The 19,732-nt window shown below is 31.8% G+C and overlaps 1 protein-coding gene across 8 annotated transcripts in view; it reads right to left on the bottom strand.

The window, feature by feature from the left end:
• LOC113517440 (uncharacterized) overlaps positions 1 to 19,732 on the bottom strand; it is a 512,876-nt gene that overhangs the window by 66,636 nt on the left and 426,508 nt on the right. The gene's annotated exons all lie outside the window — the stretch shown is intronic.

The raw sequence follows: 19,732 nt of genomic DNA, 5'->3' as shown, positions 1-19,732 counted from the left end.
TTAATTTCGTCGTTGCGGAAGCTTAAGATTTGCCAGTGACGTTTGGGGGTTGAAAAAAAGCGTTATAAAGGGTTGAAACGGATGTTTGCTGAAGTTATTACGTTTAATATTAAATGGTCTGTCTTTTTCACGATTTAAAAGGGACTAACGTAAACATGAATAAAGATTTTGTTTATATTGTATTAAAAAAAAATTAATAGTTTTAATTTAATATTTTAATGATATAAAGCGATATCCTTCATCATCATCATCATCATCATCATATCAGCCGTGAACTATCCACTGCTTAACGTAAACCTCCCCCTAATTTTCCCCGTAAGGTTTTTTTAGTAGTTGCCACGCTTGGCAGGCGGGCTGACAACCACAGTTTTTTCAATGGATGACAATGAAATGGCTACCCTGCTAGCGTCAACATTATACGCACCAGTGAGGAATGACAGGTGACGATGAAAAGGCAGGTAGCACGATAGTTTCCACGTGGAGGTCGACTTGGTTGGCTATATTGCTAGCAAAGTTAGACTTTATAGGGACGCTGCTGCCCATTCTTCAACCATATTAAGTCCTTACTAACACCGATATCCTTACTAATACATTATAAATGTAAAAATAAATTTGTTTGTTATCTCTTGGTACTTTAACCGCTTAACCAATCACTATGAAATTTGGTATATACATTGTATATACGATGGATATCTCTGTCATGAATAATGTGTAATGTAGGCAATTTTTTTTTATATTGAATTATTATAATTATAGAATAAATTACAAAAAGAAATAGTAATAAGAAAAGAATTGTTGTTATTAATTATAATATATATAGGAAAAATATGAGGAAATGAATGTAGAGGAAGCGAAGGAGATCAGTTTGAATCAAAGCATTTGGTGTTCCATTGTTTTTGCCTGTCCTAATGGGAGACAGGCGTGACGTATGTACATATGTTACCTTGAAAAGAATTAGTTTCTTCAATTAAAAATATATTTAAAACCAGATTAAATCGACTATAATTGATGATAAACTCGATGATATCTTCGAAAAATTGTATGGTTTTGCATATTTTATATGTTGTAAAATATACAGAAATAAATTCATCCTAACTTCGAAAAAGGAGAATTTGTCTCAAACCCTTTTTTAATTAGAAAAAAAAGTAAATCAAAGCATCACCGTCACTACTGTATCTTTATATAACTTTATCTTAAAGATAAATTTAATTACGTCTAGTTATAAAGTTGAAACAATACAATTTAAAACGGGACAACAATAAACAATGCGCGTACATTGTTTTTTGTCCAAATCTCGACAAGTTAAACAATTTCAAACAACTCCGCGTCTAGAAGTCAAGAAGCTTAATTACAAGACTTCTACAAGTAGGGGGGAGATAATTTCTTACAGCCTATTTGCTAAGGGTCGATGGGGCTAAGGGTGGGAGTTTGTATTTAATCATGGCGTCCGTGCCGGCCAATAAATCCCGTCCAAGTTAAGATGAAGGATCTATATCAAAATTACAGTAAGTTGAGCAGTTTATATATCAAATTCTACATTTCATAAGGGCACCCAAGGGTGTATTATGAGTGTTGTGCAACTTAATTGTTTTAATTTATTGAATTATTGATATTTCTAATATTATTATTGTGAGAGTTTGTAAAGATGTTTGGGTATTTGGTATTCAATAACACTTAAATGCTTGGACATTTTTAAATGAATATAAATATATGTATATAATAATGGGTTTGTTGAGTTACTTGTTTTATAGGTATATCTTTACCAATTTAATTCTGTTCTTCACATCGCTGCTACAGCCGTCAGGAGATTAGAACTTTAGTTTTAGTAACGTACCTGAAACAATTAAATCGTCGAGATTAATTAAAACATATTGAGACATTGTTTTTAAAAATTGAAGAATATAATTAAATTTGACAATAAATAAGAACATTTATTTATTTTATTTATTTAACACTTTATTGCACTAAAATAACAGGATTTGTTAAACAATTTTCAATAAGTATAGTACAAATATTATCTATGTGTAAAATAAATATCTGTGACAGCATAATCATATACACATACATAAGTAAACACATATATCCAAATTTATACATATATACACATACAAATATACATATACATACATATACATGCATAAATACATACAAATATACAACACTATTATTATTGTTCTCATAATTAAAGAATGTGCTTTAAAAATAATCCGACTTTAATTGTGATTAAACTAGTTTTTATATCTAAAAACTATTATAAATTCTGGTATTTTGATCTAAAATCTAAACTATTGAACTGACTTTTATAATATTTCTATGGGATCAATCTATGAGTATATCCTGTCATATTTAAAAAGCATTTTCCTTATCAGTTTAGAACTGACAGAATTATGAGGTAACAAACATAATAATAAAAAAAAATACGACCGAATTGAGATGCTCCTTGTTATTAAAGTAGATTTAAAAGAAAAATAAATGCGTTGCGAAATTACAAAATCACCCAATATGTCGATATACCGAGACGACGTTTTTGTATACAAAGATTGGATGCTTTAGTTATTATAATATATTCATTGGTTGGTCTTTCAAACTGAGAGATCTTAATTTGAGGGCAAAATGAGTATTTATAGTTATATAACTAAATTCTGTAGCTTTTCTCGCATGAATTGTGATAAAAATTTGCAATTTTTCTAATCAAGATTTCTATCAATGGTCCATTCGTATACCAAATTTATATCAAATTCTTTCTGCTCAGTATGATTGAGTAACAATCGGCCAACGCCCTTATTCATACTAACATAATAACAATTCAAAACTAAAACCTTCTACAAACCTATTTTTACTATTACACTGTTTTGTCACTTTCTTTCAAATTGGGAATTTAGGGCAAAAGAAAGAGACAAAATAGTTCAATACCTATAAATAAGTTTATGAGAAGTTTGACGTCTTTATGAATAAAACTATAAATATCTAACATATTTACATATTATAATATTAATACTATAATATAAAATTGATTAATAAAAATAAAACTGTTTTTATCTCTAAATTAACGTTCTGACAAATATATTTTCTTTCTATTTCAAATTTTGTTTTTGTTATTTGATTAGATGTTTTAAAATAGAAAACAGTTATTTACGGCATTTGACCACAACCAATTTGATTTTAATTTAGATTTATGTTTTCCAAATTTATACAAAATTATTTCCATTTATATATTTAGTAAAGCTTGGAAAATTTAATTTCCGGTATCCTTTCATCGCCTGCGAACAGCGAATCATTGGATATTTGAGTGAAATCAAGCGAAAGGCAATCAAAATTATAATAACTGTTACAGGTGACGCGTCCAGTATTAGTTGATCCTTAATATAGTAAGAAATTGTCGACAGGAGCAGCACTATTGTGGAGAGAGAAATTCGTGGGAGCTCAATATAGACTGGACAAATTTCTCGCTAACGGTCAATGACTTTTTCACTTAATATTCGAATATTGATTTCGTTACAGGTTTTCCTTTCAATCTTGTTACTTTATTTGTATTAAAGGAATAATGATGTAATAGAAATGACTTACAAACAAAAAGGCGATATATATTCCACTTTCAACAACCAATTTATCTTGATTACTACTGGCATATAGACTAGAAATACTTGCGTAAAAATTAATCTGTTTGAAACTATTATCTCGCTAAAATCAAATTAAGAATCTACTTATGTTCGAATTTCAAATACATAATAATTTATATGCCAATCCCAGTACAATGTAGAAAATGAGAATTTCATTTCCCCGAAGTCTCGTTTAACGAACCATTTCATCCATTTAAAGTTAATAAAGTATCGAAAAGCATCCTTATTAAATTATAAAAGAGTCTGCGTTCTTGTCGAAAAAAATTACAGTCCCCCAATTTGGGCTCTCATGGGAAAATAATTTCCGTCCGCCAAGTTTTCCCATCTTAAAATTCAGTTTATTTTGCCATTAAGCCATTTGACGAGATATAAATTTTGCATTTTGCCTAAATATTAAGATTGCTGTTTACTTAAGGAGTTTTTGATCTGTTATTTCGTATTATAGAACTTGTTGTATCGTATTTGAGTCTTAAATTATTTATAGATTCTATACTCGAGTTCAAAATAAGCTGTATTAAGGTAGGTTTATACAAAAGCTCATTCAAATAGCAATGTTTTGTTATTCTATTGTAGTTTCGACAAGTTATCTGATGAGAAGGAGTAGCTCAATAGTATTCAAAGAAATTTATCTTTTTCTTTCTTCTTTTTCATTCTTCTTCTTCACGCCAAAATTACTGAACTGATCTGAATGAAATTTGGCACAAGAATAGGTTACATCTTAATTAAAAATATAGGAAATGATATGTAAGAATTGAATGACAGAATGATGTGTACAATGAAATTAGACAAAAAGCGAGTATGAATTACAGAGTGAAAGACATAGATTTAAGAAAAACCAAGTGTGTTGTAAAATTAAATTAAAATTAGTGCAAATTGTTGTAGGAAAATATTAAGAAACATACTCTATAAAAATACGTTATTTCATCCTTGTCCACATTTGGGAGCTAGTCTCTTGTGTTTAAATATATCAGTATACTTTGGAACAGTGCTATAGTGAGTGATTCACGCGGATAAAACTGCGAGATGTGCTTAGTACAAAATATAAGTAACAATGCATAATATGCTAATACATAATAATAAAAAATTTGGGCTGAGAAAAAAAAAACTGCATCTTATTCGCAACAACCAACAAAAACCAGTACTTTAATTGCAAAAGAAATATCAAACTCATTTCAGAATTGACGATTATATTTATAGATTATATAAAAACAGAGTCGATTTGAGAATCTGCTCCCTTTGAAAGTTTAAAAAATCATTGTACACTAAATATTTTAAAGACTATTAACTCGTTTTAGAATACCAATTATTTGCTTTCCGAAACCACATTTTATTTGCGACGGCTTGCATCGTTAGCCGAATCTTGCCCCGAGAGATTAGTACCTCATTTAATCCTGTTTCAATATTCATGCTTTGTTTAGGGAATTAGGGTTGTTTCCTAAGAATGTTCGGGACTCGAACTATGTCGGCTCCAAAAAGTAAAGGAGGCATTAAAACGGATTGATTTACAAATACTTGCGGAAAGATTTTATAACTTTGTGGCGTTGCAAATATTTGAAAATATAAATTACTGGCCGCTTCTCGCGGCTTTGCTCGGTATCAGTATTTAAAGTATTCGATGTGTTGAGTTAGGACTTATGATATAACCTACTCGGGTATCAAATTGTATTCAAATCTGTTCAGCCGCTTAAGCGTAATTGGGGAACAAACATCCATACATCCTCACAGTTTTTGCGTTTATTACAGTGGTAGGAAAAGAATTTAGCTGTGAGACAATTATTTTTGTAACTGGATATATGAAAGGTTCAACCTTAATACTAGTATGTATATTCAATAAATACGTGATGTTTTAAGAGGGACGCTGCTGCCTATTCTTTGCCCTCCATGTGGCGCCTCTTACGACACCCACGGAAACGAAAGGAAGGAGTGGCTTATTCTATGCCAGGACTATATGGCTAGTCATACATATAGTTAACTCAATCATATTCATACACAGTATACATATAAGTTTTTTTTTATACAACTTAAAATGGCAAACAAGCTGACGGCCCACCTGATGGAAAGTAGTAACCGTCGCCTATAGACATGAGCAGTACCATGGACATAACAGTACACACACAATACTGTTTCGCCCATGATACCCCCCATGGGTTGCCATTCACGAGGACTCAGGTGTTATTCCTCTGTACCCAGTAAATTCACGCCATATCCCATTCTTCAAACTGAAACACAGCTATGCAAACACAACTGCTTCACGGTTGAAACACGAATGGGACAGGTACCCAAGCAATCGACTTTTGTACAAAGTCTCCCTCTAGTATACCAGTTCTCTTTATATCAACTAATCAATAATATTCCAGTCGTGGGCATGGCCCGTATATAATGTTTAATATAGAGGTGAAAATGTATGGCGAATGTTTACATTAATTAAATTGAGTGACGTTTAGAAGCCAATTAACTAATTAGTTACACCCTTTCTGTCGGTCTGTCTGTCATAATTACTCAACCCTTTCTCGTGTGATGCGTGGTGAATTACAAAACGTGATTTTTACAAATACGCCAAACGCAAAATGGTTCGGATGAGTTAGGAAAATAAAATGAGTGGAAGATAATGCAAACTGAATTATTATAAGGGACTTAAATGTCTCATTTATATGTAGATTTCTATTAAATTAATTCTTTTTCGTTCCTTCTTTTATAATGAACAAACTTTTAAGACGAGAGTATGTTATTTCCTTTTTTGTATAATAGACACATACTTAAAATAAAGTAATAACTATACTATATAAAAATTTATGTGTATATGTGTTTATGTTTGTATGTGTTTATATGTGTATGTGTGTATGTATGTATATATATGTATTTCTGTGTGTAAGATTTTATTTATTTATGTATTAATGTTATATTATTATTCATGTACTTTTATTATTTACATATGTAGGTATATAGAGCTGTTTTTATTTTATTATATATTCAATTTTTTTTACTGGGTATTATTTAGTTTATCTTTAATTGTACGGTTATTACCCTTATACATTCTAGTTTTCTTTTAGCTTCTCAAAGGTTGACTGTAAATGATCCCTTTATGGGATAAGTCCGCCATTGTATATTAAATCATTTATCAGTACTCAATTTGAATTATGTGCAATAAAGACTTTACAATACAATACAATACTATTTAGCATTATATAAAAATATTGGATTTAGTTGCATATAGTTTTAAAGTCAAATTAACTTATTAAAATAAATCGTAGAGATGCTTTGGGCTAAAATTGTATGTGTGGTTACTTCTAGTTATGTTGTGTCTTGCGGGCCTGAATAACTAAAGGGTTTGGAGGGATTTGGAAGTGAAATTAATAGGTACGGAGACATAACAGCCTTAGTCCTTAGGAATGGTAATGCATTAGCAGTACCGTGGGTCCATGGACTCATGGGTATTATAGCGTATTGGGTTCATTTTTATAGAAGAATGGTTTCAAACTCAAGATGCTGTTATTAAGATGTCGATTATCTGATATTAACTGTACTAATATTATAAATAGAAAATATTTGATTATTTGTTTGTTTGTAATGAACAAACTAAAAAATACTAAATCGATTTTAAAATATATATAAAATAAATATAGAAATATTATTACAGATTAACATAGCCTATATATTACTTATAAAGATTCTATTAACTTATTCAAAGCCGAATCGAATTGCTAGTTAAAATACACGTACTTAGTTCTATTGCTTTTATTGTTTTTAATAAATAAAAAAAAAAAAACATTAGAATTTAATAGAAGTTTTTTACATTTTACCAGAGGAAGACTTTGTACAAAAGTCGTTTGCTTGGGCATCTCTGTCCCATTCTTGTTTCTACCGTGAAGCAGTTGTGTTTGCATGGCTGTGTTGCGGTTTGAAGGGTGGAATATGGCAGAGAATTTACAGGGTACAGAGGAATAACACCTAAGTTCTCAGGAATGGCAATGCAGGGGGGATATTATGTAACAGTATACTCTGTTATGTCCATGGTATTGCTCATGTCTATAGGCGACGGTTACCACATTCCATCAGGTGGATCGTCAGTTTTGTTGCATTTCTAAGTTGCATAAAAAAAATAACTTTTAGACTTTTGCGTTATATGGTTTATTATTTATAGAATTGAAAATTAATGGGATCGTTAAGATAAACTATGACAATGATAATATTATGTAATCAATACAATGAGGTTCCATCAAGAAGTCACAACACAGTGAATTATATTAATTTTAACTTGTCATTCTTATAAAAATTATAAAAATAGTCCTTCCTTACAGCATTAAATCACTGATTGCACAATTCAGAAGCAACTGCGCCCCGTAATACGTCCTTAACGTTGTTATTGCGTTGAATCCAGTTAGATTCGATTTTGCAGTGACGCGAACGAATCCCTCTTATTCGATATAGCTGTTCTGATATGTACAACTTGTAATGACAATGAACGACACTTCATTCTTTTCTATTCTTGATATTTGTACATTCACTTATAACATAGATATTACATTATATCAAAATGTACACGTATATTTATTTGGTATTATTTGGTATTTATACTAAATTTTATGTTTTTGCTTATTATAAAAATTTAATTACATTTCACTACCTTTTTGTTTTGAGTTTGATTTTTAATCAAGATTTTATTCCATAAAAAACCGACTTCAATTATAACAAAATCAGTTACTTTGATTTTAAAACTAAACAACTGAACCGATTTTGATAAAATTTCTATGAGACCAATTAAAATATGGGACTAATGAATTGATATCCTGTCAGATTGGGGAATGCTTATGTTCAGTACTGAACAATTAACGGCTATGTTGATAATCTGGTTAAATAAAAAAAGAATTTTTCAAATCTGTTATAAATCACTAAGTTATGTGGTAATAAACATATATATATATAATCGAATTAAGAACTTTTCCTTTTTTTAAGTGGGTTAAGAAAATACTTAGTGAATATGCTATTTCTAGTTCATTTTCATTTAAGAGTTTCCTCTTGTCGGTGCAACTAATTCATGCATCTTCCTCCAGCCAGCTCTATCCCAGGGCATATCCTTTATCTCCCTATACGACATGACGCCTAGTGTTTCCTTTATCTGTCCCATGTAGTTAATCCTCGGTCTTCCTCTTCCTCTTTTGCCCTCTATCTTTCCTTCTATTATGCTCTTAAAAAAATCGTCATGTCGTATAAGTTGGCCCAGCATTTTGCCTCTGCTATTTCTAGTATTAATACCAAATTTTATAAAAATTAGTTTAGTCGTATAACGAACAAAATAATTGTCCTTTCCACTTCCTATTCATATTATTACAATGTAAGAGTATGTAAAATTAAATTTAGGTATTTGGATAATTGTTACTCAGATTTACATGAATAGATTTGAATGAAATTTAATACACAGTATTTAAAAATTACAGAGTTTCCATTGTGCAGCCTATCAAACTTACACACTTCTGCATCAAAAGGTTGCCTGGAAGGTATCGCTTTTATCAATAAGACCGCCCATTGTTTTCTCACCGTGATCATTGCTTGTAATTACAAAAAAATTACTATTGCATTTGTTTGGAGGAAACAATAAAGAGTATCTATCTATTCTACGCAGATAGTTCATATTCTAACGAGTTACGAATAACAAATAGGACACTTTTATCCCAATACGAGAGAGAAAATTCGTGGATTTTAGATAGTTCGTTTTACTAAGAGATTTAGGACAAGCAAACATAAACATTTACCTATTGCAAATAAAAAAGAAAAAAAAAACAATAATAGAGATTTTCACAATAATTCTACAAAATTCACCTTCGAAAGCTGAATCGAGCCATTTACAGCTAATTAAAAAAATCATACATCCTAATTTAACGTCCCTTGTTAAGGGGGGTCTACCCCTCCTATTATATCATATTAGGCAGGTAATTATGCCCCATATTTGTATGGGGGAGACGAAGCTTCTTTAATTCGCCTCTTCAAAGCATTTTTATTTGAAAGCATCTTAAATATTGGATAAAGAATTTAATTATTTGATCTTTATCGGTACCAGTACCGGTAAATATAAATTTATTTATATATATTTCTTAATGTCCATTCTGATAATATCGGTAAATATTAATTTAATTCTTTGATCTTAATGTATATTAATACCGGTAAACAGGAGTATAAATTTAATTACTTGGTCTTTTTGGTTTTTATATTTGAATAATACCGATATTTATTACGAATTTACAGGGTACAGAGGAATAACACCTGAGTCCTCAGGAATAGCAACGCATGGGGGTATCATGGGCGAAACGGTATACTCTTTTATGTCCATAGTATTGCTCATGTCTATAGGCGACGGTTACCACTTTCCATCAGGTGGGCCGTCAGCTTGTTTGACATTCTAAGTTGTATAATATATATATATGAGTATATTATGTTAGATTCAAGTCATTAAAGTAAAAATGTTTACAGTTTTAACATATTAACATATTTCAACTGATTTAAAAATTAAAATCAGGACTTCATGATTATTTGTGTATTTACGCATAAAATAAATTTGAATTCAGAATCTTACGTTAATTCCTAACGTATGATTCTTAATTCAAATATATATTAACTTTATAATATATGATGGTGTTTCATATTATATATATATATATATATATATATATATATATATATATATATATATATATATATATATATATATATATATATATATATATATATATATATATATATATATATATATATATATATAACATTGGAAAGTTTGAAAATAATGCAAACATTGTTGCAAATTTACTGCCCTTTTTTGACTAATATACAAAAGAATAAGATTTTAGGCAATCTTTATAAACAATAGAATATGCAGGTGTACGGATTACTTTTTATTACCAATTTTTATTAGTGGTGCCAAATTTTTGACCGGCAGTGTATAACTAATTACTTATTAATATTATAATTTCATATAATTCTTAACTTTTAAACAATTCTAATCTGTATTATATATTTGTTCTTTTCTAAACGATTTCGTTAACGAAATCCCTAAGGAAGGAATGTTTAAACAGTCGCGACATATAAGCCATTTAGCGAGACTACTTCTGGATTCCGCCATTTCCTACGACCGAGTGTATTTCCGTGTGGACTCAAATCCTCTACATCTGTATATACGTAATATGTAAAAGGAAATAGAGAAATAACGCTAGAATTTTAGTATGTTTGTATATAGATATTTTTACCATATTCGTGGTTATTTCAACTTTATAGCGAACGCAAATACATTCTGAGCAGTGAGACCGCAACGTTTATATTCCGTGGACGGTTATAACTATAAAACAGTTTCAGTCGTTAAATTTGCTTTTATAGGGACAGTAACTTGTGCTTTTATCTAAGTTTCTATGTGCATTGCATTTGAAATAAGTATATAGAATAATGTCTATCCAGCAATTACTATTTTTTTTTTATACAACTTAGAATGGCAAACAAGCTGACGGCACACACGATGGAAAGTGGTAACCGTCGCCTATAGACATGAGCAGTACCATGGACATAACTGAGTATACTGTTTCACACATAATACCCTCCATGCGTTGCCATTCCTGAGGACTCAGGTGTTATTCCTCTGTATCCTGTAAATTCACGCCATATCCCACCCTTCAAACCGAAACACAGCCATGTAAACAGAACTGCTTTACGGTTGAAACACAAATGGAACAGAGGTACCCAAGCAAACGACGTTTGTACAAAGTCCTTCTGGTAAACTACTATTTACTAGTGATTTTCTTCGATTAGATTTTCTTTTAATACTAGCTAACTCGGTGTTCTGCCATATAAATTAGGAATAGAGACACCCTAGTAACTTAGCAGTATTAAATATAATTTACGACCTATTCTCATACCTATCAAATATATATACAATGTTTCATAAAAATTTGTCGAGTAATTTTTAAAGGAATGTGACGTGTGATTTTTGTACATTAGATAAATTAATAGACAATTCTGGCTACTATATACTGGCCGGATCCTCGATATCCAATAGCATGGCAATTTTCTGAAATTATCCTTCGCGATTGATATCAGTAAAAATTTGCAAAATAAAATAAGCTGAATAGTATTTCTTTTTCATTATCATCATCATCATCATACCAGTCTTCAACTGTCCACTGCTGGACATAAGTTTCCTTTTTAGGGGGGTTTTGCCCGTAGTTGTCACGTTTGGCAGGCAGATTGGCAACCGCAGTTAGACTTTGGAGATGCTATTATTTAGAGAAGAGATAAAGAGGAACGCTGCTGGTCATCCTTGGTCCTCCCTTAGTCGCCTTTTACGACACCCACGGGCTATTCTATGCCAGGACCACACGGTATTTCATTTCAAACCTAATATTTCTAAAATGTTCTTTTTTAATTCTATAATAAGATAAATGGGGTACAAAACAATTCATAATATTCGGCATATTAATCAAATTTTAATATTTTAAATCGGAATCTGTAATAGTCGGATAGTCGATACGAATTGCCGATAATATGTCAAACTGTAGAATTATAGCAGTAACTTGTTGCTAAACTAACTTCTATTCAACCAATAAATTTAAATAAATGTCAATACAAGAGTTAGAATTAAATTTATAGTGAGTAAAACACAAACAACACGTAGAAGTGATTAATATTCAAGCAACTTCCAAAAGGAAAAAGTTTTCAATTCATCTGTATTTTTAATCGATTTCAAGAAAGAATATTCGATTCGATTTCTATTTTTTTATAGTATTTACTTTAGAACTCCGTCATTTATAAACCGATTTGGAAAATTAAGTAATTTTCTTTATATTCGAAAGGATATACTTTTAGATTAGTTCATAGAAATTACATTAAAATCAGTTTAGGAGTTTGATTTATAAATAAAAATATCCAGTTTTGCTATTGTTAATAAACTAAATCTGCTTGTTTGTGTGTGTTCTATTTCCGTTTTGGTTGTGTAATTATTTTAAGACGATAGAAAAAATTGCTTTTCTCTGCAGAGCAGAATCCTATTTGTTGTGGGGCAAAACCTAAAGAAACCTATAAATCATTATAGGCTTTTTAGGCTCACTATTTCGTCTTCTAAATTCAAATTCATTGTCACGAACAAAGTCATTGTTTTTTGCAGATCAAAATTTACTTCTTACATTCAAAAACAAAGGAATCCAGAGGTAACTGGAAACATAAACTAAACGAGAATAAATTGTGAGTGCTCTTTCTCATAAAACAAAATAGTTTTATTAGTTACTCTGTCCACTGAATTTTAATGATTTCTGACCAAATAATTGCGTTACGGTTTAAAATAATCCGATGGCTTGGTTTAATATTAATTACAAACAGAATTTGTCTGTAAGCAAGAACTGAGCAAACCCTACAAGGGTCAGGCAAATACAGTACTATAATAATCCACGTTTCAGAGTTACGGGTGTACAAACAAACATTCGAACCCAATTAAATGGCTCGCAGAGTTGTGTGCATAGGACCGGCCCTTTGATACAGACGGACGAATGTCTTTTATATTTGTATATCTTATTCGATAAGATGTGATTTCACGGATATGTAATTCGTAAAGGGTTTGCTAACCGGTTTTCTTAAATATCACAATAATAAACCGGTATATAGACTGATATGTGTCGATGGAGGTATTGTAATATTCTTATAAGTGGATAATAAGATATAAGCCATATCTCATTACCCACGTATACGCTATAAGAAAAACAAGAAATAGAGAAACATTTAAGACAAGAGTCTGTTACAAATATGAGTAGTATATATTTTTTATACGACTTAGAGTGGTAAACAAGTTGACGGCCCACCTGGTGAAAAGTGGTAACCGTCGCCTATAGACATGAGCAGTACCATGGACATAACATATACTGTTTCGCCCATAATACCCCCTATACGTTGCTATTCCTGAGAACTCAGATGTTATTCCTCTGTACCTAGTAAATTCACGCCATATCCCACCGGTTGAAAAACATAAGCTCTTATTAATTTGCGTTGCATTTTTTTTAATGGATGATAATGGAATGGTAACCCCACCCGTGCTATCGGTATACACCGGCGGGGCACCAGTGAAGGATGACAGGTGAGGAAGAAACAGGTCAGTTAGCCCGAGTGACGAATTCAACAAGAATTGTTCACGATGGTTTTCAGGGGGAACCACGTGGAGGTCGACCTAATATGCCCATATTGCTAGCAATGGGGCTGTCAAACTCCATTGCTAACAATCCCTTTCCCCCCAGTTGCGTTGCATTAGGTGACACTGCTTAATATGTCTATCCATTTGTGTGAATAGAATTAACTAACTGACCGGGGTTAAAAGTAACCAATGCCCTTTTACATTTGAAATATATGTATGCAAAATTTCATGAAAATTAGTACCGTGAAGGCGCTAATAGGTAACAAACAAAACAAACTCACTTTCATATTTTAATCGTTTATATTATTAGCGTTTAGTTTATCCTAACTTTATCTCAGATTCTTTGTTTTATTGACCAATAACATTTTAAACTAGAAGCGCTTAAATCAAGCATCCTTCACGGCTAATTTCTCGTATTATATTCGAAGGATGGCACGCCTGGAGGCGAGCAATATCCTGCAATGTGGCCCTAAGTAAACAGCGAAGCGTTCGACCGAGTAAAAACACCCGAAGGACATTCGACCCAAAGGATCACGAACTGGGCTGTAACGTCAAATGACGTGTTTATATGTCTGTACAAATTGGTATGTTTCCATGCCTTTTCACATTGTAAATTTAATTTCATGGCTTTAAAACAAATGAAGTGACGGAGAAAAACATTTGTCGAATGTTAGGTTAGATTCTTATTTATTACATAAAATCTTATAGAAATGAATACTGCCAAATAAACGCTAATGGAGATATCAACATATTTTTTGTATTTGACTTGTATAATTGTCAACTATATATGTACAAAATTTAGTTTTCTAAGTAAAATTTTTAACCGTATTTTAATAAATCTCCTGTTTACTACTTTTTGCTTCAGACAAAAGTAGTTTATTTTCTGTTTATTTTCTTTTTCTTTCCAATATATATATATATATATATATATATATATATATATATATATATATATATATATATATATATATATAAGAATATAAGAAATTATAAATAGTCCGTATAAGAAGTATTTCCAGAATTCGACAATAGAAAAACAAAATATATAAGATAATTTAAAATATCAAACGCACAATCTCTTCGAGACAATCTTTGGATAGAAGGCATTACAAAATGAATGGGTAGGTGGCGCGTTAAAAAAAGCAAATGTGAAGCCAAATATATGTAAATAAACACTTTTATATACATACATAAATACTTATATTTAATATTAATACATCACAAGTAATTCTGATAGGCATGAAAGAAGACTAATCGATTATAAGAATAGACAGTGGTATTTAACTAAGTTTTTTTAAATTGACAGAGATTGAGCTCACAGCATAGCGGTAGGGATAGATAGATAGATACTCTTTATTGTCTCCCCCAAAAGATTACAATAGTAAACTTATTCTAGATATAAACAATTACAAGAAATAATCACAATAAGAAAACAATGGGCGACCTTATCGCTAAAAGCGAATCATTCCAGGCTACCTTTGAATGAGAGGAATATTTATAAACAGTTTGACTAGAGGCAAGGTCAAGATCCTATTATTTCTAAATATGGAGATGTAACATGTAATAATGTAAATATATATTCCTACTCATTAGGGAGTGAGTTCCATAAACGAAATGCTTGTATAGAGAAGAATTTAAATTAATGCTATGGAGCGGTCAATAATGTTACTCGTATGTTTTTTTTTATACAACTTAGAATGGCAAATAAGCTGGATGGCCCACCTGATGGAAAGTGGTAACCTACAGACATGAGCAGTACCATGGACATAACAGAATATACTGTTTCGCCCATGCGTTGCCATTTCTGAGGACTCAGGTGTTATTCTTCTGTACCCAGTAAATTCATGCCATATCCCACCCTTCAAACCGAAACACAGCCATGCAAACACAACTGCTTTACGGTTGAAACACGAATGGGACAGAGGTCCCTCTGGTATGTGAAAATAATGTAACATTAAAAAGTGTAAACTAGAAAAGGTGGAATGAGAAGAGACTACGTAAGAATGTTATATTGGAAATCTTTTCCTTTGTACACGTACAGGCGAGAATTTTATTACGGCAGCGAACTTGGTTTCTTTATAATACAGATTAAGACAAAATTGCGTTGACGTTCGGCCCGTGACGACGGGGGCCATATTTTTTTAATTTTCTCAAACAAGATCCGGAGGTATGAAATTCGATTATATCTAGCATCTTGCGATGTTATTAAATTTGTTTTCGAGAGCACAACGGGGGACGGGAAGTCTGTTTCTTGTGTTGCATTTTTGACAGCGCTCCGTTGCATTTCACAGAAATATTGAGATAAAATTAGTCTTGTTTTAATATTTAAAAAATTTTCAACCGACTTTAAAAAGAAAGAGGTTCTTAATTCGGTTGTATTTTTCTTCGTGTTCTGTTTGTTACCTCATAACTTCGTTAGTTCTAAACTGATTTGGAAAATACAATAACAATAAATAATAAAAACTTATTTTATCTGAAAGGATATACTTACACATTGGTTTAATTTAGACCAAAATAGATGGTTCTATCACATTTAAAGATTTTTTGTGAGATTTTTAACTATTTGATATTATTTAGTATTTCTTTTTGATAAATGAAAATGAGATGGTTATCCCGTGTGTGTTATCAGTTTTTTTTTGTTGGGTGAAAATGGTATGGTAACCCCGCTTGCGCTAACGGGATACGCTGGCGGAGCACCAGTGAAGGGTGATCGATAAGAATGAAAACAGGCCAGTTAGCCTATCATGATGAATTCATCATGAAGAATTAAAAATAATAGTTTCCAGGGGGAACCACGTGGAGGTCGACCTGGTTAGGTATATTGCTAGCAATGGAATTTTTAGTCTCCATTACTAACAATCCCTTTCCCCCCTTGTGTTATCAGTTTACATTGGCGAGGCCCAAGCGTTGACATAATAACCGGGAGTAAATATCTGATTCATGATGTTACGTCTGACTGAGGTGTTCGAATTATCCCATTTCAGGTTGGCACATATACATTTTGGACATCTTTTTTTATCTCCATTGGTTCTTACATTCCTGTGTCTTACAGTTTACAGTTCGCAGTTCACATGATCAGCAGAGTTCCTCTTAAAACACCACTAAAGCCTATCTGCTTATATATATAGCAGATAGGCTTAGCAGGGGGATTGGTTACCAATGTTCGTTACATCCGCCTGCTAAGCGTAACAACTACTGGTAAAATCCCTTTTGTTGGGGAGGCCTATGTTCAGCAGTGGACAGTTAACGGCTGATTGATGATGATGATAACATTTAAAAACCAAGCATGTTCTTCTTAAAACATAAACATATTGATGTTTTATAAGCTTTTTTGACCCTTTTAGTGCCATTGATTTTTACTCATATCTACTTAAAAATGCCAAAGAAATCTTTGTCGTGTTGATGTCATTTACCCTTGTCTCTAAAAAAACTGTATCTCCTCCAAAAGTTATCCAATTTTAATATTTTTTTTACAGCAAGCTAAACAGCGACTGATTTCACGAGCGCTATGACGCTCGTGGCATTTTTAGTTGCAATGCGCACGAGGATGATTGCGCTCGTCGGTACTCAAAGGGTTAATAGTAAATTTTCAACACCAAATATTTTCGAAAATATTACTTTTGACAATTCTGTAAACTTTATTTTAAAACCATGATAGGATCTTAACGTGAGGCGGTTACACATAAATAGTATATATATATAATACTTGATTTTTACTGCTGACGTTTTGACGTGGGTTGTACCAAGTTGTGGTCACGCCAGAACTGAAGTTCAAGACGTCTTCTCCTGGCAGTTTGCGCAGAAAGAGTAAAAATCATGTATGTAAATGTAAGTACTATTTACTTGTATTCGTGTTGCGTTAAGTCCCGATCGTCAATTTAAAATAAGTGTAAACAACGCAAGAGTTTAAAATTAACTTCTGTAAATTCTATCGGAATGTAATCGGCATCTAATTAAATATTTTTTAAAACATAAAAATCTCTAAAGTACCTAGCTGTATTCATTTACATTTATGCCATGATATATTTAACAATAAATCAACCTTGTATATAAGTTTTAATAAGAACGGAAAGACGCCAAAAGGAAAAAAAAAATCGAAACATTAAAATCAACTTTTTAACAATAAACCCGGGAAGTTTCGTTCCGAAGCGGCGCCGAGTAATTGTTAAACCTACAAAGCAGTTACGATCTCCATTACTACAAAGACCATTAATAATTTTTTTGTACGCCGTGCTCACAAAACTCACTGTTCGTTTCTTTTAATTCCTACTCCAGTTTTCCCTCTTGTCTTTATGAAATAAGTTTCCATCTAACAAGATTACGTTCCATGAACAAGAAAATGCGGGGTAACGAATTTAAAGTGTGGTGTCGCGTTGACGGTTACTTTTGATGGATATATTTTTGTTTGAACATTTTAAATTCTCAAAGAGGGTAAGCTACTTAGCGTCTCATATTTGCTTGAGAATGCAATATGATGGAATGGAGGAACAATTGGAAAAGGGAAATATTAAAACGGTATCTGACGAGGGGGTGTTTGCGAATATTATGAAGGAAATATTACGACCTATATATACAAAAATACATACGATTTCACAAAATAAAAACAAGGACTTGAATTATGAATAAACACACTTTTTTTTATTTTTTTTTATATGGTTTGCGGTACAGTATTTAAGGCATCCCGTCCTCGCTATTGAATACGGGTGACGGAATGCCTATACAAGAGGGTACATGGTGGGCGCTATTTAGACGCAATATTTGAGAAGCATTAAGAAGGTACTACGGCCGGACTGCAACAAAAAAAAGAGTATGTGGGGTGTATTGAAGACGGCTAGATTTAAAATAATTCAATTTCGAAAGAAATTTGGAATTTGTGCTTAACGTTTATAATTACTCTTCTCCATCCAAAGGTTGCCTGGAAGACATCGCTTTTAGCGATAAGGTCGCGCATTGTTTTCTCATTGTAATTATTTCTTGTAAGTGTTTATATCTAGAATAAGCTTACTATTGTAATCTTTTGGAGAAAACAATAAAGAGTATCTATCTATCTTAATCGTCAGTAAATAGATTCCATATAAGTCGTTAACTGTCCACTGCTGAATATAGGTCTCTCCCATAAAGGGGGGTTTAGGCAGTAGGGTTGGCAACTGCAGTTAGACTTTGGTGGTGTTTTATGAGAGACTGCTGTCCATCCCTTGACCAATAAATTCTCTAGTATCAGGAAATAGATTGCAAAAGAGTTATCTAAATTGATTCAGAATCGGTGAAGATACCGTGTTTTTTTTTTTAATATTACGAAATCGTTAATTAAGCTTACAGAACTGTCGGAGTTATGAGGTAAGAAACATAAAAAAAAAATACAACCAAATTGAGAACTACCGTCTTTTTGAAGACGATTGAAAATATAAACAAAATGGAAATCTATTGTCATCGCTTTAAAAAACGAGAGACGTCCTATTTCGCATTTATTCCATTTCTATAGAGGGCGGACTCCCATCAGCTGAATTATTGCTCATACACACTAAACTCCACAATTTGCCTAAACTATGAATACGTCAACTATAATCCGTTCATAGGGTAGCCGGGGAGCTAGACAGATTATCATATCACATGAATATTTTATAAGATGGTCTGATTCAATTAGAAGGGAGTGTAGCTTCAATACGCCACGAGTGAGAGTTAACTCAATTATGTAAATTAGGCTTGTTGTTTTGTATTTTGGTTCTAATGCCCGATAATTTGGGTCTAGCGAGTTTCCTTGATCGTATTGCACATTAATATTCATGGTCATTAACTGTTGATGGAACTGTTCATGAAGCAAGTGAACTTTTAACTGTTTGCTTTTTATTTACAAGCTTGCCAATCAAGTTCAGAGACATACATGTAAAAATAGCAAGGCAATGTGTTTTAAGAATACAATAAAGGTATATACATATTATTATACTAGCAGCCCGTCCCA

The sequence above is a fragment of the Galleria mellonella genome, unplaced genomic scaffold (assembly GCF_026898425.1).
Source record: "Galleria mellonella isolate WM207_F2 unplaced genomic scaffold, CSIRO_AGI_GalMel_v1 utg103, whole genome shotgun sequence".
NCBI classification, from domain to species: Eukaryota; Metazoa; Arthropoda; class Insecta; order Lepidoptera; family Pyralidae; genus Galleria; species Galleria mellonella.
Note: the sequence above shows the minus strand (reverse complement) of the source record. Positions and strands in the feature narration are given on the sequence as shown.